Raw genomic sequence first — 17,562 nt, 5'->3', positions numbered from 1 at the left:
ATCTGCCATGGTCGAGTACCCCGCCATCATTCGTTCTCTAAAAAACAACATGGCATTCGAAAATAAATTCAATGGCATTTGACCGAACACCTACCGGGTGTGGTCTCCACCATGGACATCGTTGGTATAGGTGTCGGAGTGTACCTGCCTACAAATGGGTTCTGGGTGGACGACGCCATCATAAAAGGTCAGCGGGAGCTTTGGTGCTGGTTGCGGAGGTCTGATAATGCATGTGTGCTGTCGAGAGAGGTATAACAGTGGTGTCGGGGGAGGAGATTGTGGATGCAAAGCAAGGGGGGAGAAGGGGCGGATTGAAAGAAATGGGACCGGGAGGGGGATTTAGTGGGCCTAGGCGTTGGAGTCCCACATGGCCGCTGTCCAGACTCTGGCAAAGCCCCTCAACTTTGTTTCTACTTGCACAAAAAAGTGCGTCCTAACCACTCAGTGAATCGATACAGACCCGCATTGGATGGCACAGGACGTACGGACCGCGTGATCCGGATGTATGCAGGAGATTAGAGGGTCGGCATTGGATATGCCCTAGCTCCCAAAAAATGGAGAGACGTGAGCACTCTAGGATTGGATTGTCACATGGGACCATGTTATCAGCCGACGAGAAGGCTTGTTTTCCGCTGGGCTCACCTGAGCTCTCATTGCTCTTTATTCAGAAAAGGAGAATTTACCTTCACCTTCTGCATCATTATGATGAACACAATCACATATTATTAAATTCAATTACCAAACACCAGTAATGAAGTATACAAATAAAAAAATCACAACCGACGAAAATACGAATATATGGCTACACACATAACCTACTACTGGACCGCCATCCAAACCGGTTGTACGAATCCTATGCTACCATCTCCTATTGGTTAAACCCACATACCATAAGCTCCTGGACTTCCGCAAGACGTAGTAAGGACCATATACGGATCCATCGTGTAGCTTGGAAGATAACCTACAAAAAAGGATGAACTTTTTCTGTTAAAGACAAAATCATTGCAAGATAGTTCCATAAAATCCAATGCAAGGCACATAACTTCCACATGGATCAATTGAAGGAAATATTCCCTAGAGGCAATAATAAAGTTATTATTTTTTTCCTTAATTCATGCTAGAATTGTATTAATCGGAAACTTAGTACATGTGTGAATACATAGACAAAACATATAGTCCTTAGTATGCCTCTATTTGACTAGCTCGTTAATCAAAGATGGTTATGTTTCCTAACAATAGACATGTGTTGTCATTTGATGAACGAGATCACATCATTAGAAGAATGATGTGATGGACATGAACCATCTGTTATCTTAGCATTATGATCGTTACAGTTTCATTGCTACTGCTTTCTTAATAACTTATACAAGTTCCTCAGACTATGAGATTATGCAACTCCCGAATACCGGAGGAACACTTTGTGTGCTACCAAACGTCACAACGTAAATGGGTGATTATAAAGGTGCTCTACAGGTGTCTACGAAGGTGTTTGTTGGGTTGGCATATATCAAGATTAGGATTTTTCACTCCGTGTTTCGGAGAGGTATCTCTAGGCCCTCTCGGTAATACTCATCACTATAAGCCTTGCAAGCATTCTTACTAATGAGTTAGTTGCGGCATGAAGTATTACGGAACGAGTAAAGAGACTTGCCGGTAATGAGATTGAACTAGGTATGATGATACCGACGATCAAAATTCAGGCAAGTAACATACCGATGACAAAGGGAACAACGTATGTTGTTATACGGTTTGACCGATAAAGATCTTCGTAGAATATGTAGGAGCCAATATGAGCATCCAGATTCCGCTATTGGTTATTGACCGGAGATGTGTCTCGGTCATGTCTACATAGTTCTCGAACCCGTAGGGTCCGCACGCTTAACGTTCGATGACGATTTGTATTATGAGTTATGTGATTTGATGACCGAAGTTTGTTCGGAGTCCCAGATGAGATGGGACGTGACGAGGAGTCTCGGAATGGTCGATATGTAAAGATCGATATATTGGAAGGCTATATTCGGATATCAGAAAGGTTCCGAGTGATTCGGGTATTTTTTGGAGTACCGGAGAGTTATGGGAATTCGCCGGGGGAGGTATTGGGCCTTAATGGGCCATACGGGAAAGGAGAGAAGGGCCTCAAGGGGTGGCCGCCTCCCCCCCATGGGCTGGTCCGAATTGGACTAGGAGGGGGTGGCGCCCCACTCCTTCCTTCTCCCCTCTTCCTCCTTCCCTCCTTCTCCTAATAGGAATAGGAAAGAGGAGTGGAATCCTACTTGGACTAGGGAGTCCTAGTAGGATTCCCCACACCTGGCGCACCGCCCTTGGGACGGCCACCTCTTCCCTCCCCTCCTTTATATACGTGGCTAGGAGGCACCCCATAGACACACAAGTTGATCAAGCTGATCTTTTGGCCGTGTGCGGTGCCCCCTCCACAGGTTTCCACCTCGGTCATATCATCGTAGTGCTTTGGTGAAACCCTGCACCGGTAACTTCATCATCACCGTCACCATGCCGTCGTGCTGACGGAACTCTCCCTCGTCCTTAGCTGGATATAGAGTTCGAGGGACGTCACCGAGCTAAACGTGTGCAGACCATGGAGGTGCTGTGCGTTCGATACTTGATCGGTTGGATCACGAAGATGTTCGACTACATTAACTGCGTTACATAATGCTTCCGCGTTTGGTCTACGAGGGTACGTGGACACACTCTCCCCCCGTTGCTATGCATCACCTAGATAGATCTTGCGTGATCGTAGGAAATTTTTGAAATTACTGTGTTCCCCAACAGTGGCATCCGAGCCAGGTCTATGCCTAAATGTTATATGCACGAGTAGAACACACAGAGTTGTGGGCGATAATAGTCATACTGCTTACCAGCATGTCATACTTTGATTCGGCGGTATTGTTGGATGAAGCGGCCTGGACCGACATTACATGACCACGTTCAGGAGACTGGTTCTACCGACGTGCTTATGCACATAGGTGGCTGGCGGGTGTCTGTTTCTCCAACTTTAGTTGAATTGAGTGTGGCTACCAAATAGGCTGCATCCTACGGGGAACCGCCACCATCAACGATGAGAAATTAAAGAAGATACCAAATATGGTGCGCTCCCTCCTAACAAAGCTGCACTAGGGATTTTTGTTCCCAGACCGGGATGAAAAAAAATATACTCATCCAGATAAAGACCCGACAATGAAGAAGATAAACAGACGTGCCATGGGCAAGTTTAGCGGTGCCTTGTCCACCTGGAAAGTAAGGGTGAAACATCAGATCATCGTCAAAGAGGAACCCTACTTCGAGATTGTAAAGGATAAACTGACAATTACGGAAGATCGGTTTGAAATATTGAAAAAGGCTTAAACCGTCCTCCTCAACTAGCGTACATCACTTTAGTTAGGGCAGTTTACGATATGTTGCTTCTATTTTTGCTAGCTATGTCTCTTTCTGTTGCTCAGCTATATATTATGTTGCACATTATCGAATCGTGTGACGATGCAGGTACATAGATCATCGACGGTGAAGAAGTGCTACGCGGTGTACGTAGGGAAGGTTCCAGGAGTATACGACGAGTGGACTGAGTGTCAGTACCAGGTGTACCGGTTTTCGAGCGACAGCCAGAGAAGGTTCAATAGCAGAGCTGAAGCGGAAAATAGTTAGTTTTGGTTCACGCTAGTGCGAGAGAGGGATCCGAACCGGCGCCTCAAGAAGTACTACATTATGTATGATGAGACCGTTTAGTTAACTTGTATCGCTATATCGTGATTATGATGTGATGACATGATTTGTGTTGGATGATATGATGAGACTATTATGTATATTATATCATGAGCATATTGCATGTTTATGATATGATTAGAATACTGTATAAAAATTGTACAAAAACATTGCAAATATGTAGCCAAAAAAATTAAAATATAGTAGTAGTGCTCTTTAGCAGGAAGCAGTAGCAACGTAAACAAGCGCTACAACTAATTAGTAGTAGCGCTGGACAGGAAAACGCTGTTGCTAAGCCACTTAGCAGTAGCGCTGGTCAGGACAGCGCTACTGCTAAGTAGGTATACTAGTAGCACAGTACAAAAAGCTCTACTGTTACAGGTTAGCTGTAGCGCCTTACTAGTAGCGCAGGACCCCATGCTACCGCTAGGAATTTTACCCACGCTACAGCTAGGCTTTTCGTGTGTCGTCATGTGCGGGCCACCACTTGTGAGCAGTGCAAGGAGAGAATGAGAACCCGCATAGGAGGACCATGATGACGGTCAAGTGGGGACGCCATCAACGAGCTCTTTCACTTGCCAAAGGGCGGTAGCTACCTTTCCTTGCTCAAGTAGTCATCGAGGTGCCGAAATCCTCCTGACGTCCTCTCTCCATCCATCCTGAAGCCCGACGCGACCCCCTCGCACCCCTCCCTCTCGCGACCCCTCCCTCTCACGACCCCTCGCGCCGCCACCCAGGGCGACGCAAGGGGGACCTAATTCCTTGCGCCGCCAGCCTTCCCGCGAGGCAGAACGTTGCCGCCGCTGCCGCCGGCACTGGCCGCGATGGTGGCGGCACCCGACGCCTAAAGGGCTAGGGCAGTAGGGAAGCGATGGATCTCCCATCAAGCGGCTGGGGCGCCTCATGCAGGGTCTTCGCGCAGCAGCCACGGTGGCGTCCTGGCTGTGTGGCGGCAGCCGGCGAACCCAGGGCTGGCGAGGTCGTCCGGTGCGATTCTCCGCTATGCGATGGGCAGCGGCGGTGGCCGTGGATCTGGTGTCCCAGCCAGATCCGTCGTGGTTCGGCTATGGCCGACCGGGGGCGCGTGATGGGGCCGGGGTGGGGTGGCGAGAGGTCCTCAACCGGCTTTCCGACAGCACCATACGTGTTCATGGCGAGGTTCCACTCGGTTCCAGCCAGCCGTGAGATCGGGACGACGTGGCTTCCAACGTGGCTCCCCGTGAAATCGCGCCTGACTGTGGTCTTGGCGGACGATGGCCGCGGCACAGATGTTGTTCCCTTCTTGAGGCATGATCATTGCAGGTCATGTCAATCTGATCATGAAGTTCCGGGGGAAACCCTAGATCTGGCTCTACCGGATCGGACGATGACGGTGCTTCCAGTGTCGTTCTCCCTCCCAGGGGCATCGTTTTGGAGCAAGTGCTGGTTGGAGGGGACAAGAGGAGGAACGGTGATTTACCCTCCCATTTGATGACGGCGGATCTGGCGGCGTGGCGCAGTGGAGACTCGGCGCTCGATGCACGGAGATGGACTCGCACAGGAGGGTGACGCTGTATGTCGTCATGGTGGCATCGGCGACAGCTAGACCAGGCAAGGTAGATGCAACAGTACATCTCTGAAGATGGATTGGTAGTAGGTGGCTGCGGCGGCCTCATACCTAGCAGGTGTCCTGGTTGAGGAGCACGCCGGACTAGTGCCGAAAGTTAGAAAATACGAAAACTGATGCCAGAACTTGTCCCATTGTGTACGTGGTTCATTTCTTTCTATAGTCGTATACGCCGCACACGTGGCATGACAGTGTGGCATCGGTCCCACTATTAGTGACTGGGCGGGCTAGAGTGTTTTTTTAAACCCACCTAAATTAATACAAAAACCTTATAAAAAGCCCCTGAAATGTCACTATAGGTCTTTATGATCGATGTGTCTCATATGTCCATTAACAGTACAAAGAGAAAATCCATAAGAATTGTAAGGGCATCTTCAACACCGATCCACAAATTTGCTCTGGTATTCGTCGATGGACAGGGTGACTAGTCCGCTGACACGAATGCGGGAGGCAGTCATCCAATGCTGTCTGCGTACATTTCAAGCCGGGTTTCAACTAATCGGACAAAATTCATGCAAACACGACGGATTTCAATAGAGTTCAGATAGAAAATAACACAAATTATTCATATATATATAGCATGCAAATAAGTATAATCCAACAATAGTTCAAATTCAACGAGATTAACCGGATGTTCTATAAGTTTTTCAGTAACAGATCATGTCGACCACACATACTACCCTTCAACTTCATGTGTAAATGGTCGTCCCTCTATCCAGTGATACATCATGACAGCCATGAGCAATGTCCACCTTGCCTCCTGGATATCAACTGCGCCACAAAACTTGGTGGCGGTCCTGTGGAAGACTACTATCGATACGCTAACAACCTCATATTGCATTGTTGGATCATGTGCATATCATATGGCGGACTGTGCACTCGCACATGAAACGAATCATGCAAGCGCTACCAGAAGAGCCCCCTGTCGGTGTCAAAACTGGCGGACCTCTGGTAGGGGGTCCCGAACTGTGCGTCTAAGGCTAATGGTAATAGGAGGCGGGGGACACAATATTTACCCAGGTCCGGGCCCTCTCGATGGAGGTAATACCCTACTTCCTTCTTGATTGTTCTTGATGATATGAGTATTACAAGAGTTGATCTACCACGAGATCATAGAGGCTAAACCCTAGAACCTAGCCTATGATTATGATTGTCGTTTTCCTACGGACTAAACCCTCCGGTTTATATAGACACCGGAAGGGGATAGGGTTACACAAAGTCGGTTACAGAGAAGGAGATCTACATATACTAATTGCCAAGTTTGCCTACCACGCAAAGGAGAGTCCCACCAGGACATGGGACGAAGTCTTCAATCTTGTATCTTCATAGTCCAACAGTCCGGCTATCCGAGGACCCCCTGATCCAGGAGTCCCTCAGTAGCCCCTGAACCAGGCTTCAATGACGATGAGTCCGGCGCGTAGATTCTCTTCGGCATTGCAAGGCAGGTTCCTTATCCGAATACTCCATCGAAGATCTTGAACACAAGGATTGTGTCTGGCTCTGCAAAATAATTTCCACATACCACCGTAGAGAGCACAATACTCCACAAATCTAATCTGCTGACAACTTTTCATAGTGTGACAGCACGCTGCGGCCCGGTCATTATGCGAACCGTTTTTTTTCAACCTGCTACCGCACATATCGCGAGGCGGTTTTATTGGCACGTGTTGTCGAAGCAGAGATCGTGTCCCCTTATCATGGGATTCTCATCAATATGGGTGTGGGTAACCCAACCGCGCCATCAAGGCGGCGCTTGGGGAATAAGCAAGTTTACCGGGCAAGTGGGGAGGCACACAGTTTCTACCGCATTTATAAAGAGATAAGGATTCCTCTTTTTCACCCACACCTTCTTCTTCCCCTGCTCATCCATTCTCGCACGCTCGAGTTCCAGCGCCCAAGTTCTCACCTTCTCCGTAAAGCCATTCCAAACATGTCTGGAGCGGGAGGCAAGTGGATGGTCTCCTCCGTTACGGAGGAGGACATTACAAAGCTCCGGGAAGCCGGATACCTGGCCGCAAACATCGCGCACTGGCTCCCGGACACAGGGCAGATCGTCCCTACGCCGGAACCCCGCGAGAGGGTTGTATTCCTTGATCACTTCGTCTGCGGACTGGGATTCCCCCTCCACCCATTTGTCCGCGGGATCATGTTCTAGTATGGGCTGGACTTCCATGATCTGGCCCCCAATTTCATCCTCAACATCTCGGCGTTTATCGTCGTGTGCGAGGCCTTCCTCCGCATTACGCCCCACTTCGGACTATGGCTGAAGACTTTCAACGTGAGGCCAAAGGTGGTGGTCGGCCAGCAATGGAGTGCGGAGGCGCCATGGTGGGCAAGATGCCCAATGTCACCTGGCACGAAGGCTCCTATGTGGAGACCGTGAAGGGGTGGTAATCGGGGTGGTTCTACATCACCGAGCCGCGCGACACCAACTGGGCGACGGCCACCGAATTTTGATCCGGTGCCCCCATGCGGCTCACCTCCTGGAAAAGGAAGGGCTTAGCCTGGAGCTCATCGGTAGAGCTGACCGGACTTCAGACCCGCATCAAAAATATGATAGGCAAGAAAATCAAGCTTGTCAACATGGTCCAGGTCATGCTCATCCGCCAGATCCTTCCGTGTCAGAGACGGGCTTATAATATGTGGGAGTTCGACCGGGACGAACACCAGATGCTGCGAGAGGTCTTCGACACGATGCACGAAGACGTCTTGAAGGTGTTGTTCAAGGCTACCGAGGTACCACCGCCCATAGCCGAAGATCGCGGACTCAGCGGAAAGCACTCCGCCAATCCGGCAAGTTTTTATATTTTGCAAGATGTGCTTTCCCCCAGTACTTTCGCGGGAGGAATCTAAGCCTCCATGCCAATTTAATAGGACTGGGTAGCAATAGCGGAGCGGATTGACTGTCTGGCTCCACTACCCGAAGATCAAGCATCTCCTCTCTTAACTGGGATGCTGTTCCCGGCGCCCTACGAGGTGCTGGAGAAGAAGGCCAAGAAGAAGGCCACGGGGACTAGGAAAGGTCTCCGGCGCAAGGTTGTATCGGACTCATCGTCCGAAGACACTGAAGCGTGCTCCTCCAACAAAAACAAGCAGGTGGAAGAGGAAATCCCTCCCCCAACCGGGGGGGGGGGGAGAAGAAAAGGAAGGCCGCCCCATCAGGGGAGGCAGAAGGGTCCAAGAAGGGAAAGACCCTCCCTCCAGGCCACTCCACCACAGCCGCCTACAACAACGATGAGTGGTTGCCCAGGGACAAGCCCCTGGAGAAGTCGTAAGTATCCGGACACTATAATACTTTTTGCTTTATTGCTTCTTATAATGCCAAACACATTCGTGCAGTCCGGCCAAAGCCCACATCGACGTATCTTCTTCGGATGGGTCTCTGGGCCTGTCAGAGATGAACAACGAGTCTCTCCCGACGGCTTCCTCCCCCCGGCCTGTGGACGACACCGAGGTGTTGTCTCAGAGGATACTGGACCATGGGGGGACTGTTCTGGAGACGCCCCAAGGAGAAATCCCAGACGCCGGGCACATGGGAGGGAAGACCCCCATGGACTCCGATAACGAGGGCCGCAGCCGGACTGGCCCCCAGCCGGATACTGCTCCGGAACCCCCAGTGGTTTCGGATTCAGGCAGGGAGCCTCTCTCTAAGGGGGCCAGCCGCCTGTGCTGATGACCTCTGTCCATCCAGAGGCATTGAACAACTTGCTGGAAGTGCTTCGCAGTGCTTCCATTGATGAAGGGCACCGCACCATCATGGGTGCGGTGATCGAGAAGGTCCGGTCCGCCAAAAGCGGATTGACTGAAGCCTACGGCAGCCTCCTAACTAGCTTTGAGGTAAGTAATAAAATTATAAGAAAATATCACAGTATAGATAGTACCCCCTGATGCTCTTTTTGGCATTTGGAAAGAAAGGCCGAACAGAGGATCAAATAACCTCCGCAGGAGTCTAACAGAAAATGCCCATGTGAATAAGCAGGCGTCACTGCTGGCCGCTGCTGCTCATACTGCGGAGGTCTCCAGACTGAAGCAGGACCTAGAGCGGTCCAAAGGAGAGCTCAGTCTCGTGAAGAGGCCGCTCGAGGAGAACAAAGGTACATAATACCCCATCTGTATATTGATAAAGAAAAATGGTTTAAGCTCATAGAAATGTCATGAACTTTAATAGGGGCCACGACCAAAGTGGCGGCCCTTAAGAAGGTGCAGACCGAGGCCGAAGACAAAGTGGCCAAGGATCGCACCAAGCGCGAGAAGCAAGAGGCCCGGGTGAACGAGGTCCAGCAAGAGCTCCAGGATTTCGTCAAAAATACGAGTCCTTGGAGCGTGAGTATAAGACGCAAGAGTCTGAGCTTGCGAAGGCCCTCCAGAGCGCACAGGATGCCAAGGTCAAAGCCCAAAAGGCCCTCCAAGAGGTTCAAGTGGCAAGGAAGATTGCGGTGGGTAAGGCATTCAATATGCAAAGCAAGCATGTGAAGGAGGCTTTCTTTTTTACTTACCCAAATTTGGAGCTCTCCAAGAGCATTCGCAGATCTGCCGCGCAACATATCTGATGTCGCAGAGTTCTACCGAGCTGAAGAAGGGAGCTCGACGGAGAAGTTGTTCTGGTCCCAGTATATTGGGGCCGAACAGCTGATGCCCTAGAGCGACCAACTGAAGCAACTGGTCGAACTGCACAAGGCGGCCGAACTGTCCATGAAGGACCTCATAGTCTGGATGTGGCCTGACGAGCCCCTGCCCAGCAGCTACTTTGGCCTGGTGAAGCGGCTTGTGAATGCCTGCCTGAGGCTTGAAGTTGTAAAGCGGTCAGTCTATATTGAAGGTGCGCGCAGGGCCTTCGCCCGTGCGAAAGTGCACTGGGCGAAGATGGATGCTGAGAAGCTGGTGACGGAGGGGCCGTCGAAGGGTAAGGAGCACTGCCACCCCGAGAAGTATTACGACAGTGTCCTGAAGGGGGCCCGCCTTGTGGCGGAGGAATGCTCTAAGGATGTAATATTTGAATGAATGTACTCATTTGATCCTGTAATATGAAAACAAGTTCATTTGCGCCATATAACGCTTGTTGATTTAAAATATTACCTTCTGTGCGGCCGTTTATAAAATCTGAGAGTTGGCTAGTCGTCGGCTTCTTCCCCCATGTAACTAGTACTGGGGTGTTCGGGATAAATCTAAACACTCTTTATCCAAATTTTTGGACCTTTAAGGAGGTGTTTAGCGCAGCGAACAAGGCAATCGGACTATACGGCTTTATCACTCTCATTTTGCCATAGAAGTCTAAGATTTTAAATTTTGGCGTATCCCCTGGTATTCGGAAAGCCAAACTTGGGGTGCTATACACGCCTAAATCGGACAAGGCCGATTCCTCGCCCAAAGCGAAAAAAATCTTTAAGGATTTGAGACCTCTCGAACAGCGACCAGCTCTTGCCGCATCATGAGAGTCAGTTTTCGGCTTTCTCTACTGAGGTGCTCGTCAGGAAGAACCGGGACACAATCGCAGTAGTTCTCCCTGTGCTACCTTAGCCGATATAGCGGAACGTAAGGTACCAAAACATGGGAGCCGGGCAAACCCAACTATTCACCCAAGACATGATTCAGAGTTGATGCATATAATGCTATAAGTTCGGGGTGCCGCACTGTCGAAAGTGTTCAGACTTTTCTTGCCGTGTTTATGGGGCACACTGAAGCCCCTAGCGAGCTGATCATACCAAAATGTACGGGAGCTATTTGTAATAAATAAACAATCAAGGAAAAGATAGAGAAATGTAATAATAAGCTGACGCTGTACATTATTTTCCCTTGTTATAATAATAAGTCGAGGTGTATGTATACAAGTAGTGCGATAAGCAAAATAGGACTATTTGACATGTCCTAACCAAGAGCGAGCTGCGTGTTGGTATGTAAAATAGGTATAGCGATCGTTATCAGAGACTACCTGGGGATTCCCTTGTACGTCAAAGCTTCTTGCCTCCTTAGTTTTTCCGTCCCGTAATGGGTCCGATACTCAGATTATCGGAAGAGCCTCGAAAAGAGAAGGACCTGAAAGAAAGAAAGAAAAGGGTGAAGGTGTACGGGTCTTGTGACGGTTAAGCCATATTTTGGACCACGTAGTGGCTATTCCTCCGCCTATGCGCATGGTATTTTAATTGCGTAATTATGTACGTGCAGCACAAATTTCACCACTTGACCGGGACTAGGACGGAGGTCGAATTGCTAGGCAAGCTCTGGACGTGCCGGACGATCCTGTTGCAGAGTACTTCGGACTCGCTTGGCGGTGTTCGGGGGCTTTGTTGCCGAATTGGAGATCTGCCTAAGAAGGCTGCTCTGTACTTCTGCTGCGAGGGCCGCAGTGTGCTCCTCTGTGAGGAGGGAGCGCTTTGTGTTTCGATTGACTGTTATAACCCCGCGAGGTCCTGGCATCTTGATCTTGAGGTAGGCATAATGCGGTACCGCATTGAATCCAGCAAATGCGGTTCATCCGAGCAGTGCATGATAGCCACTGCGAAAGGGGACGATATCGAAGATTAACTCCTCGCTTCGGAAGTTGTCCGAAGATCTGAAGACTACTTCCAGTGTGATTGAGCACGTGCAACAAGCCTCTACACATGGTATGACACCTTTAAAGGTGGTTTTGGTGGGTTTGATCCTTGAGGGATCGATGCCCATTTTGCGCACTGTATCCTGATAGAGCAGGTTCAGGCTGCTGCCACCGTCCATAAGGACTCGTGTCAGGTGGAATCCGTCAATGATGGGGTTTAGGACCAATGCGGCCAAACCGCCATGACGGATACTGGTAGGATGGTCCCTGTGATCAAAAGTGATCGGACAAGAAGACTATGGATTGAACTTTGGGGCGACTGGATCCATCGCATAGACGTCCCTTAGTGCGCGCTTCCGCTCCCGCTTGGGAATATGGGTGGCGTATATCATGTTTATCATTTTCACTTGGGGAGGAAATTTCTTCTGTCCTCCTGTGTTCGACAGCCGGGGCCCCTCGTCATCATCACCATGCGACCCATTTTCCTTGTGTTCGGCATTCAACTTGCCGGCCAGTTTAAACTCCCAACATTCTCTGTTGGTTTGGTTGGCTGGTTTATCGGGGGTGCCGTGAATTTGACACGAGCGATCGAGTATGCGGTCCAGACTGGATGGGCTCGGATTGTTTCTTTTGACTGCCTTTTTCCGCTACCGGACTTAGAGCCGCTGAATCCGGCATTGACTGTTGTGTCTTCGGCGTTGTCGCCATTGTTGCGATGCTTGTGTCTGTTGCGTCAGGGCTTGCCATTGTTTTCTCTGGCATCTGAAGTGCCATGATTTCTTGATGTGCTGAGCCAGCTGTCCTCGCCCACACCAAAGTGGGTCATGAGTGTCATGAGGGCTGCCATGGACTTCGGCTTCTCTTGGCTGAGGTGTCGGGCGAGCCACTCGTCGCGGTTGTTATGCTTAAAGGCCGCTAGGGCTTCTGCGTCTGGACAGTCGATAATTTGGTTCTTTTTAGTGAGGAACCGAGTCCAGAATTTCCTGGCTGACTGTCCGGGCTGTTGGGTTATGTGACTTAATTCATCAGCATCCGGCGGCCGCGCGTAAGTGCCCTGGAAGTTGTCAAGGAATGCGTCTTCCAGGTTCTCCCAACTACCAATGGAGTTTGCCGGTAGGCTATTCAGCCAATGCCAAGGCGGTCCCTTGAGTTTTAGTGCGAGGTACTTGATGGCGTGTAGATCATCACCGCGGGCCATGTGAATGTGGAGAAGAAAATCTTCAATCCATACTGTGGGGTCTGTTGTACCATCGTATGATTCAATATTCATGGGTTTAAACCCTTCTAGGAATTCATGATCCATTACTTCATCAGTGAAGCATAGGGGGTGTGCGGCGCCTTTGTGCCGGGCTACATCACGACGCGGTTCAAATGAGTCTGATCTGTTGTATTTGGCCCGACCGGATTTGTTTTTAGTATATCCAGCATGACGTTCGTCGTTTCACGTTGGGGCGCGCCCCTGTGATCCGTAGATCGATCTTGACTGTCCTGCTTTGTTTTCCAATATGTCTCGTAGGTCCTGCGTGTAGCCCCGGGCCTTGGTGTTTTTGTTTGATTGGCGACGGGGTGCGGGCTGGTGTTCGGGCTAATACGCCGCTTTGTCTCGGCCACGAGGTGGCCGGTCAGCCGTATCCTGCACTGGTAGTGTAGGCTTTAATGCCTCTTCCTCGAGTTGAGGTAGCAACCTGTGCTTTGGGTAACTTTTTGTTGGGCGCTCGAGTCCGTATTCCTCGGCTGCCAGGACCTCAATCCATCTATCGGTTAGCAGATCTTGATCAGCTTGAAGCTGCTGCTGCTTTCTCTTCAGGCTTTTTGCAGTGGCTATAGGCCCGCGCTTGAAGCGCTCCTCTACGGGATCCTCCGACACGATGAATTCTTTGTCTCCGAGGCTCACCTCGTCTTCGGAGAGGGGCATGTAATTATCATCCTCCAAGTCTCCATCCATTTCTTGTTCATGAGGGATAACTTGCCCATCCTCCCGTTCGGCCTGCTCGAAGTCTGGCTGGGCGGGATTGTTTTCGTCTTCGATATCATCCGGATTGCTAATGTCTCTTGTGCCGATATCGCTATTTTTGCTATGGCGGGGCTTAGAGCAGCGCCGATGACGCCGGTGCTTAGATTGCTTCTCAAGGGGATTATCCTCCGTTGCCTCATCGCCATCGCTTTCTTTGGGGGTGTCCACCATATATATATATATATATATATATATATATATATATATATATATATATATATATATATATATATATATATATCATATGATGAGGTGGCTGTCCAGCGCCCTGCGGGCGGTGGTTCTTATTCCTCTTCAGCATCGTTGTCCATACCGTCGATGTCTTCAGAGTCAAAATCAAGCATGTCGGTTAAGTCGTCGACAGTGGATATTAAGTGGGTGGTGGGTGGGAAACAAATTTCTTCGTCGTCTGCTTCCCACTCAAGCCGGACATAGTTCGGCCAAGAGTCTCCTAACAGGGAGAGAGATTTAAGTGAATTTAGCATGTCGCCCAAGGGTGAGTGCTAAAAGATATCAGCAGAGGTAAACTCCATGATCGGTGCCCAATCAGATTTGATAGGTACGGATGCATATGATTTGGATCCTATGGCCGGAGACGAGTCCGAGGGTCCGATGACACAGGCCTCACCGGAGGCGATGTCTGTGTTCGGCTCTATCACCGATGAGTGTGCGGCCTCCGTGGCGGGGTCCATCCACCCATCCTCTGACGGCATGATCTGCTCCGGATTAACGGCCGGGGCAGCCGCAGGTGTGAACTCCCGAACACCGTCTGATGACAGATCTAAGTCATGCTCGTCGTGACTGTTCGGCGCATCTGACATGGGCTCGAATCCATCAAAGATCAAGTCTCCGCGGATGTCGGCGGTGTAGTTCAAGCTTCCAAACCTGACCTGATGGCCAGGGGCGTAGCTATCGATCTGCTCCAGATGGCCAAGCGAGTTGGCCCGCAGTATGAAGCCGCCGAATATGAAGATCTGTCCAGGGAGGAAAACCTCACCCTGGACCGCGTTGTTGTAGCTGATTGAAGGAGCCATCAAGCCTTATCGTGACGACACAGTGGAACTCTCAATGAAACCACCAATGTCGGTGTCAAAACCGGCAGATCTCGGGTAGGGGGTCCCGAACTGTGCGTCTAAGGCTAATGGTAATAGGAGGCGGGGGACACAATGTTTACCCAAGTTCGGGCCCTCTCGATGGAGGTAATACCCTCCTTCTTGCTTGATTGATCTTGATGATATGAGTATTACAAGAGTTGATCTACCACGAGATCGTAGAGGCTAAACCCTAGAAGCTAGCCTATGATTATGATTGTCGTTTACCTACGGACTAAACTCTCTGGTTTATATAGACACCAGAGGGGGCTAGGGTTACACAGAGTCGGTTACAGAGAAGGAGATCTACATATCCGAATTGCCAAGCTTGCCTTCCACGCAAAGGAGAGTCCCACCAGGACAAGGGATGAAGTCTTCAATCTTGTATCTTCATAGTCCAACAGTCCGGCCAAAGTACATAGTCTGACCGTCCGAGGACCCCCTAATCCAGGACTCCCTCACCCTCCTCCACTCCTGCCTATGAAATCCATGGATACGGCCAACCAGGCATCGCACAACAACTCATTCGCCATGGTCGAGTACCCCGCCATCATTCGTTCTCTAAAAAACGACATGGGGTTCAAAAATAAGATCAATGGCATTTGACCGAACACCTACTGGGCGTGGTGTCCACCATGGACATCACTGGTATAGGTGGCAGAGTGTACCTGCCTACAAATGGGTTCTAGGTGGACGACGCCATCATAAAAGGTGAGGGGGATATTTGGTGCTGGTTGCGGAGGTCTGACAATGTTTGTGTGCCGTCTGGAGAGGTACAATTGTGGTGTTGGGGGAGGAGGTTGTGGATGTAAAGCAAGGGGGGAGAAAGGGCGGATTGAAAGAAATGGGACTGGGAGGGGGATTTAGTGGGCCTAGGCATTGGAGTCCCACATGGCCGTTGTCCAGACTCTAGCAAAGCCCCTCAACTTTGTTTCTACTTGCAGGAAAAAGTGCGTCCTAACCACTCAGTGAATGGATACAGACCCGCATTGGATGGCACAAGACGTACGGACCGCGTGATCCGAATGTATGCGGGAGATTAGAGGGCCAGCGTTGGATATGCCCTAAGCTCCCAAAAAATGGAGAGATGTGAGCACTCTAGGATTGGATTGTCACATGGGACCATGTTATCAGCCGATGAGAAGGTTTGTTTGCCGCTGGGCTTACCTGAGCTCTCATTGCTCTTTATTTAGAAAAGGAGAATTTACCTTCGGCTTCTGCATCATTATGATGAACACAATCACATATTATAAAATTCAAGTACCAAACACAAGTAATGAAGTATACAAATAAAAAAATCACAACCGACAAAAATAAGAATATATGGCTACACACATAGCCTACTACTGGACCGCCATCCAAACCGGTTGTACGAATCCTATGCTACCATCTCCTGTTGGTTAAACCTAGATACCATAAGCTCCTACACTTCTGCATGACGTAGTAAGGACCAGATACAGATCCATCATGTAGCTTGGAAGATAACCTACAAAAAAGGATGAACTTATTATGTTAAAGACATAATCATTCCGAGACAGTTCCATAAAGCCCGATGCAAGACACAGACTTCCACATGGATCAATTGAAGGAAATATGCCCTAGAGGCAATAATAAAGTTATTTTTTATTTCCTTAATTCCTGATAAATGTTTATTATTCATGCTAGAATTGTATTAATCGGAAACTTAGTACAACTGTGAATACATAGTCAAAACATATAGTCCCTAGTATGCCTCTACTTGACTAGCTCGTTAATCAAAGATGGTTATGTTTCCTAACCATAGACATGTGTTGTCATTTGATGAACGTGATCACATCATTAGGAGAATGATGTGATGGACATTAACCATCCGTTAGCTTAGCATTATGATCATTACAGTTTCATTGCTACTACTTTCTTCATGACTTATACAAGTTCCTCAGACTATGAGATTATGCAACTCCCGAATACCGGAGGAACACTTTGTGTGCTACCAAATGTCACAACGTAAATGGATGATTATAACAGTGCTCTACAGGTGTCTCTGAAGGTGTTTGTTGGGTTGGCATAGATCGAGATTAGGATTTGTCACTCCGTGTTTCGGAGAGGTATCTGTGGGCCCTCTCGGTAATACTCATCACTATAAGCCTTGCAAGCATTGTGACTAATGAGTTATTTGCAGGATGAAGTATTATGGAATGAGTAAAGAGACTTGCCGGTAACGAGATTGAACTAGGTATGATGATACCAACGATCGAAATTCGGGCAAGTAACATACCGATGACAAAGGGAACAACGTATGTTGTTATACGGTTTGACCGATAAAGATCTTCATAGAATATGTAGGAGCCAATATGAGAATCCAGGTTCCGCTATTGGTTATTGACCGGAGATGTGTCTCGGTCATATCTACATAGTTCTCGAACCTGTAGGGTCCGCATGCTTAACGTTCGATGACGATTTGTATAATGAGTTATGTGATTTGATGACCTAAGTTTGTTCGGAGTCCCGGGTGAGATCACGGACATGACGAGGAGTCTCGAAATGGTCGAGACGTAAATATCGATATATTGGAAGGCTATATTCAGACATCGGAAAGGTTCCGAGTGATTCGAGTATTTTTCGG

Source organism: Triticum dicoccoides, chromosome 7B, assembly GCF_002162155.2.
Source record: "Triticum dicoccoides isolate Atlit2015 ecotype Zavitan chromosome 7B, WEW_v2.0, whole genome shotgun sequence".
Taxonomy (NCBI): Eukaryota; Viridiplantae; Streptophyta; class Magnoliopsida; order Poales; family Poaceae; genus Triticum; species Triticum dicoccoides.
The sequence above is the reverse complement of the archived record's forward strand: the minus strand, read 5'-3'. Positions refer to the sequence as shown.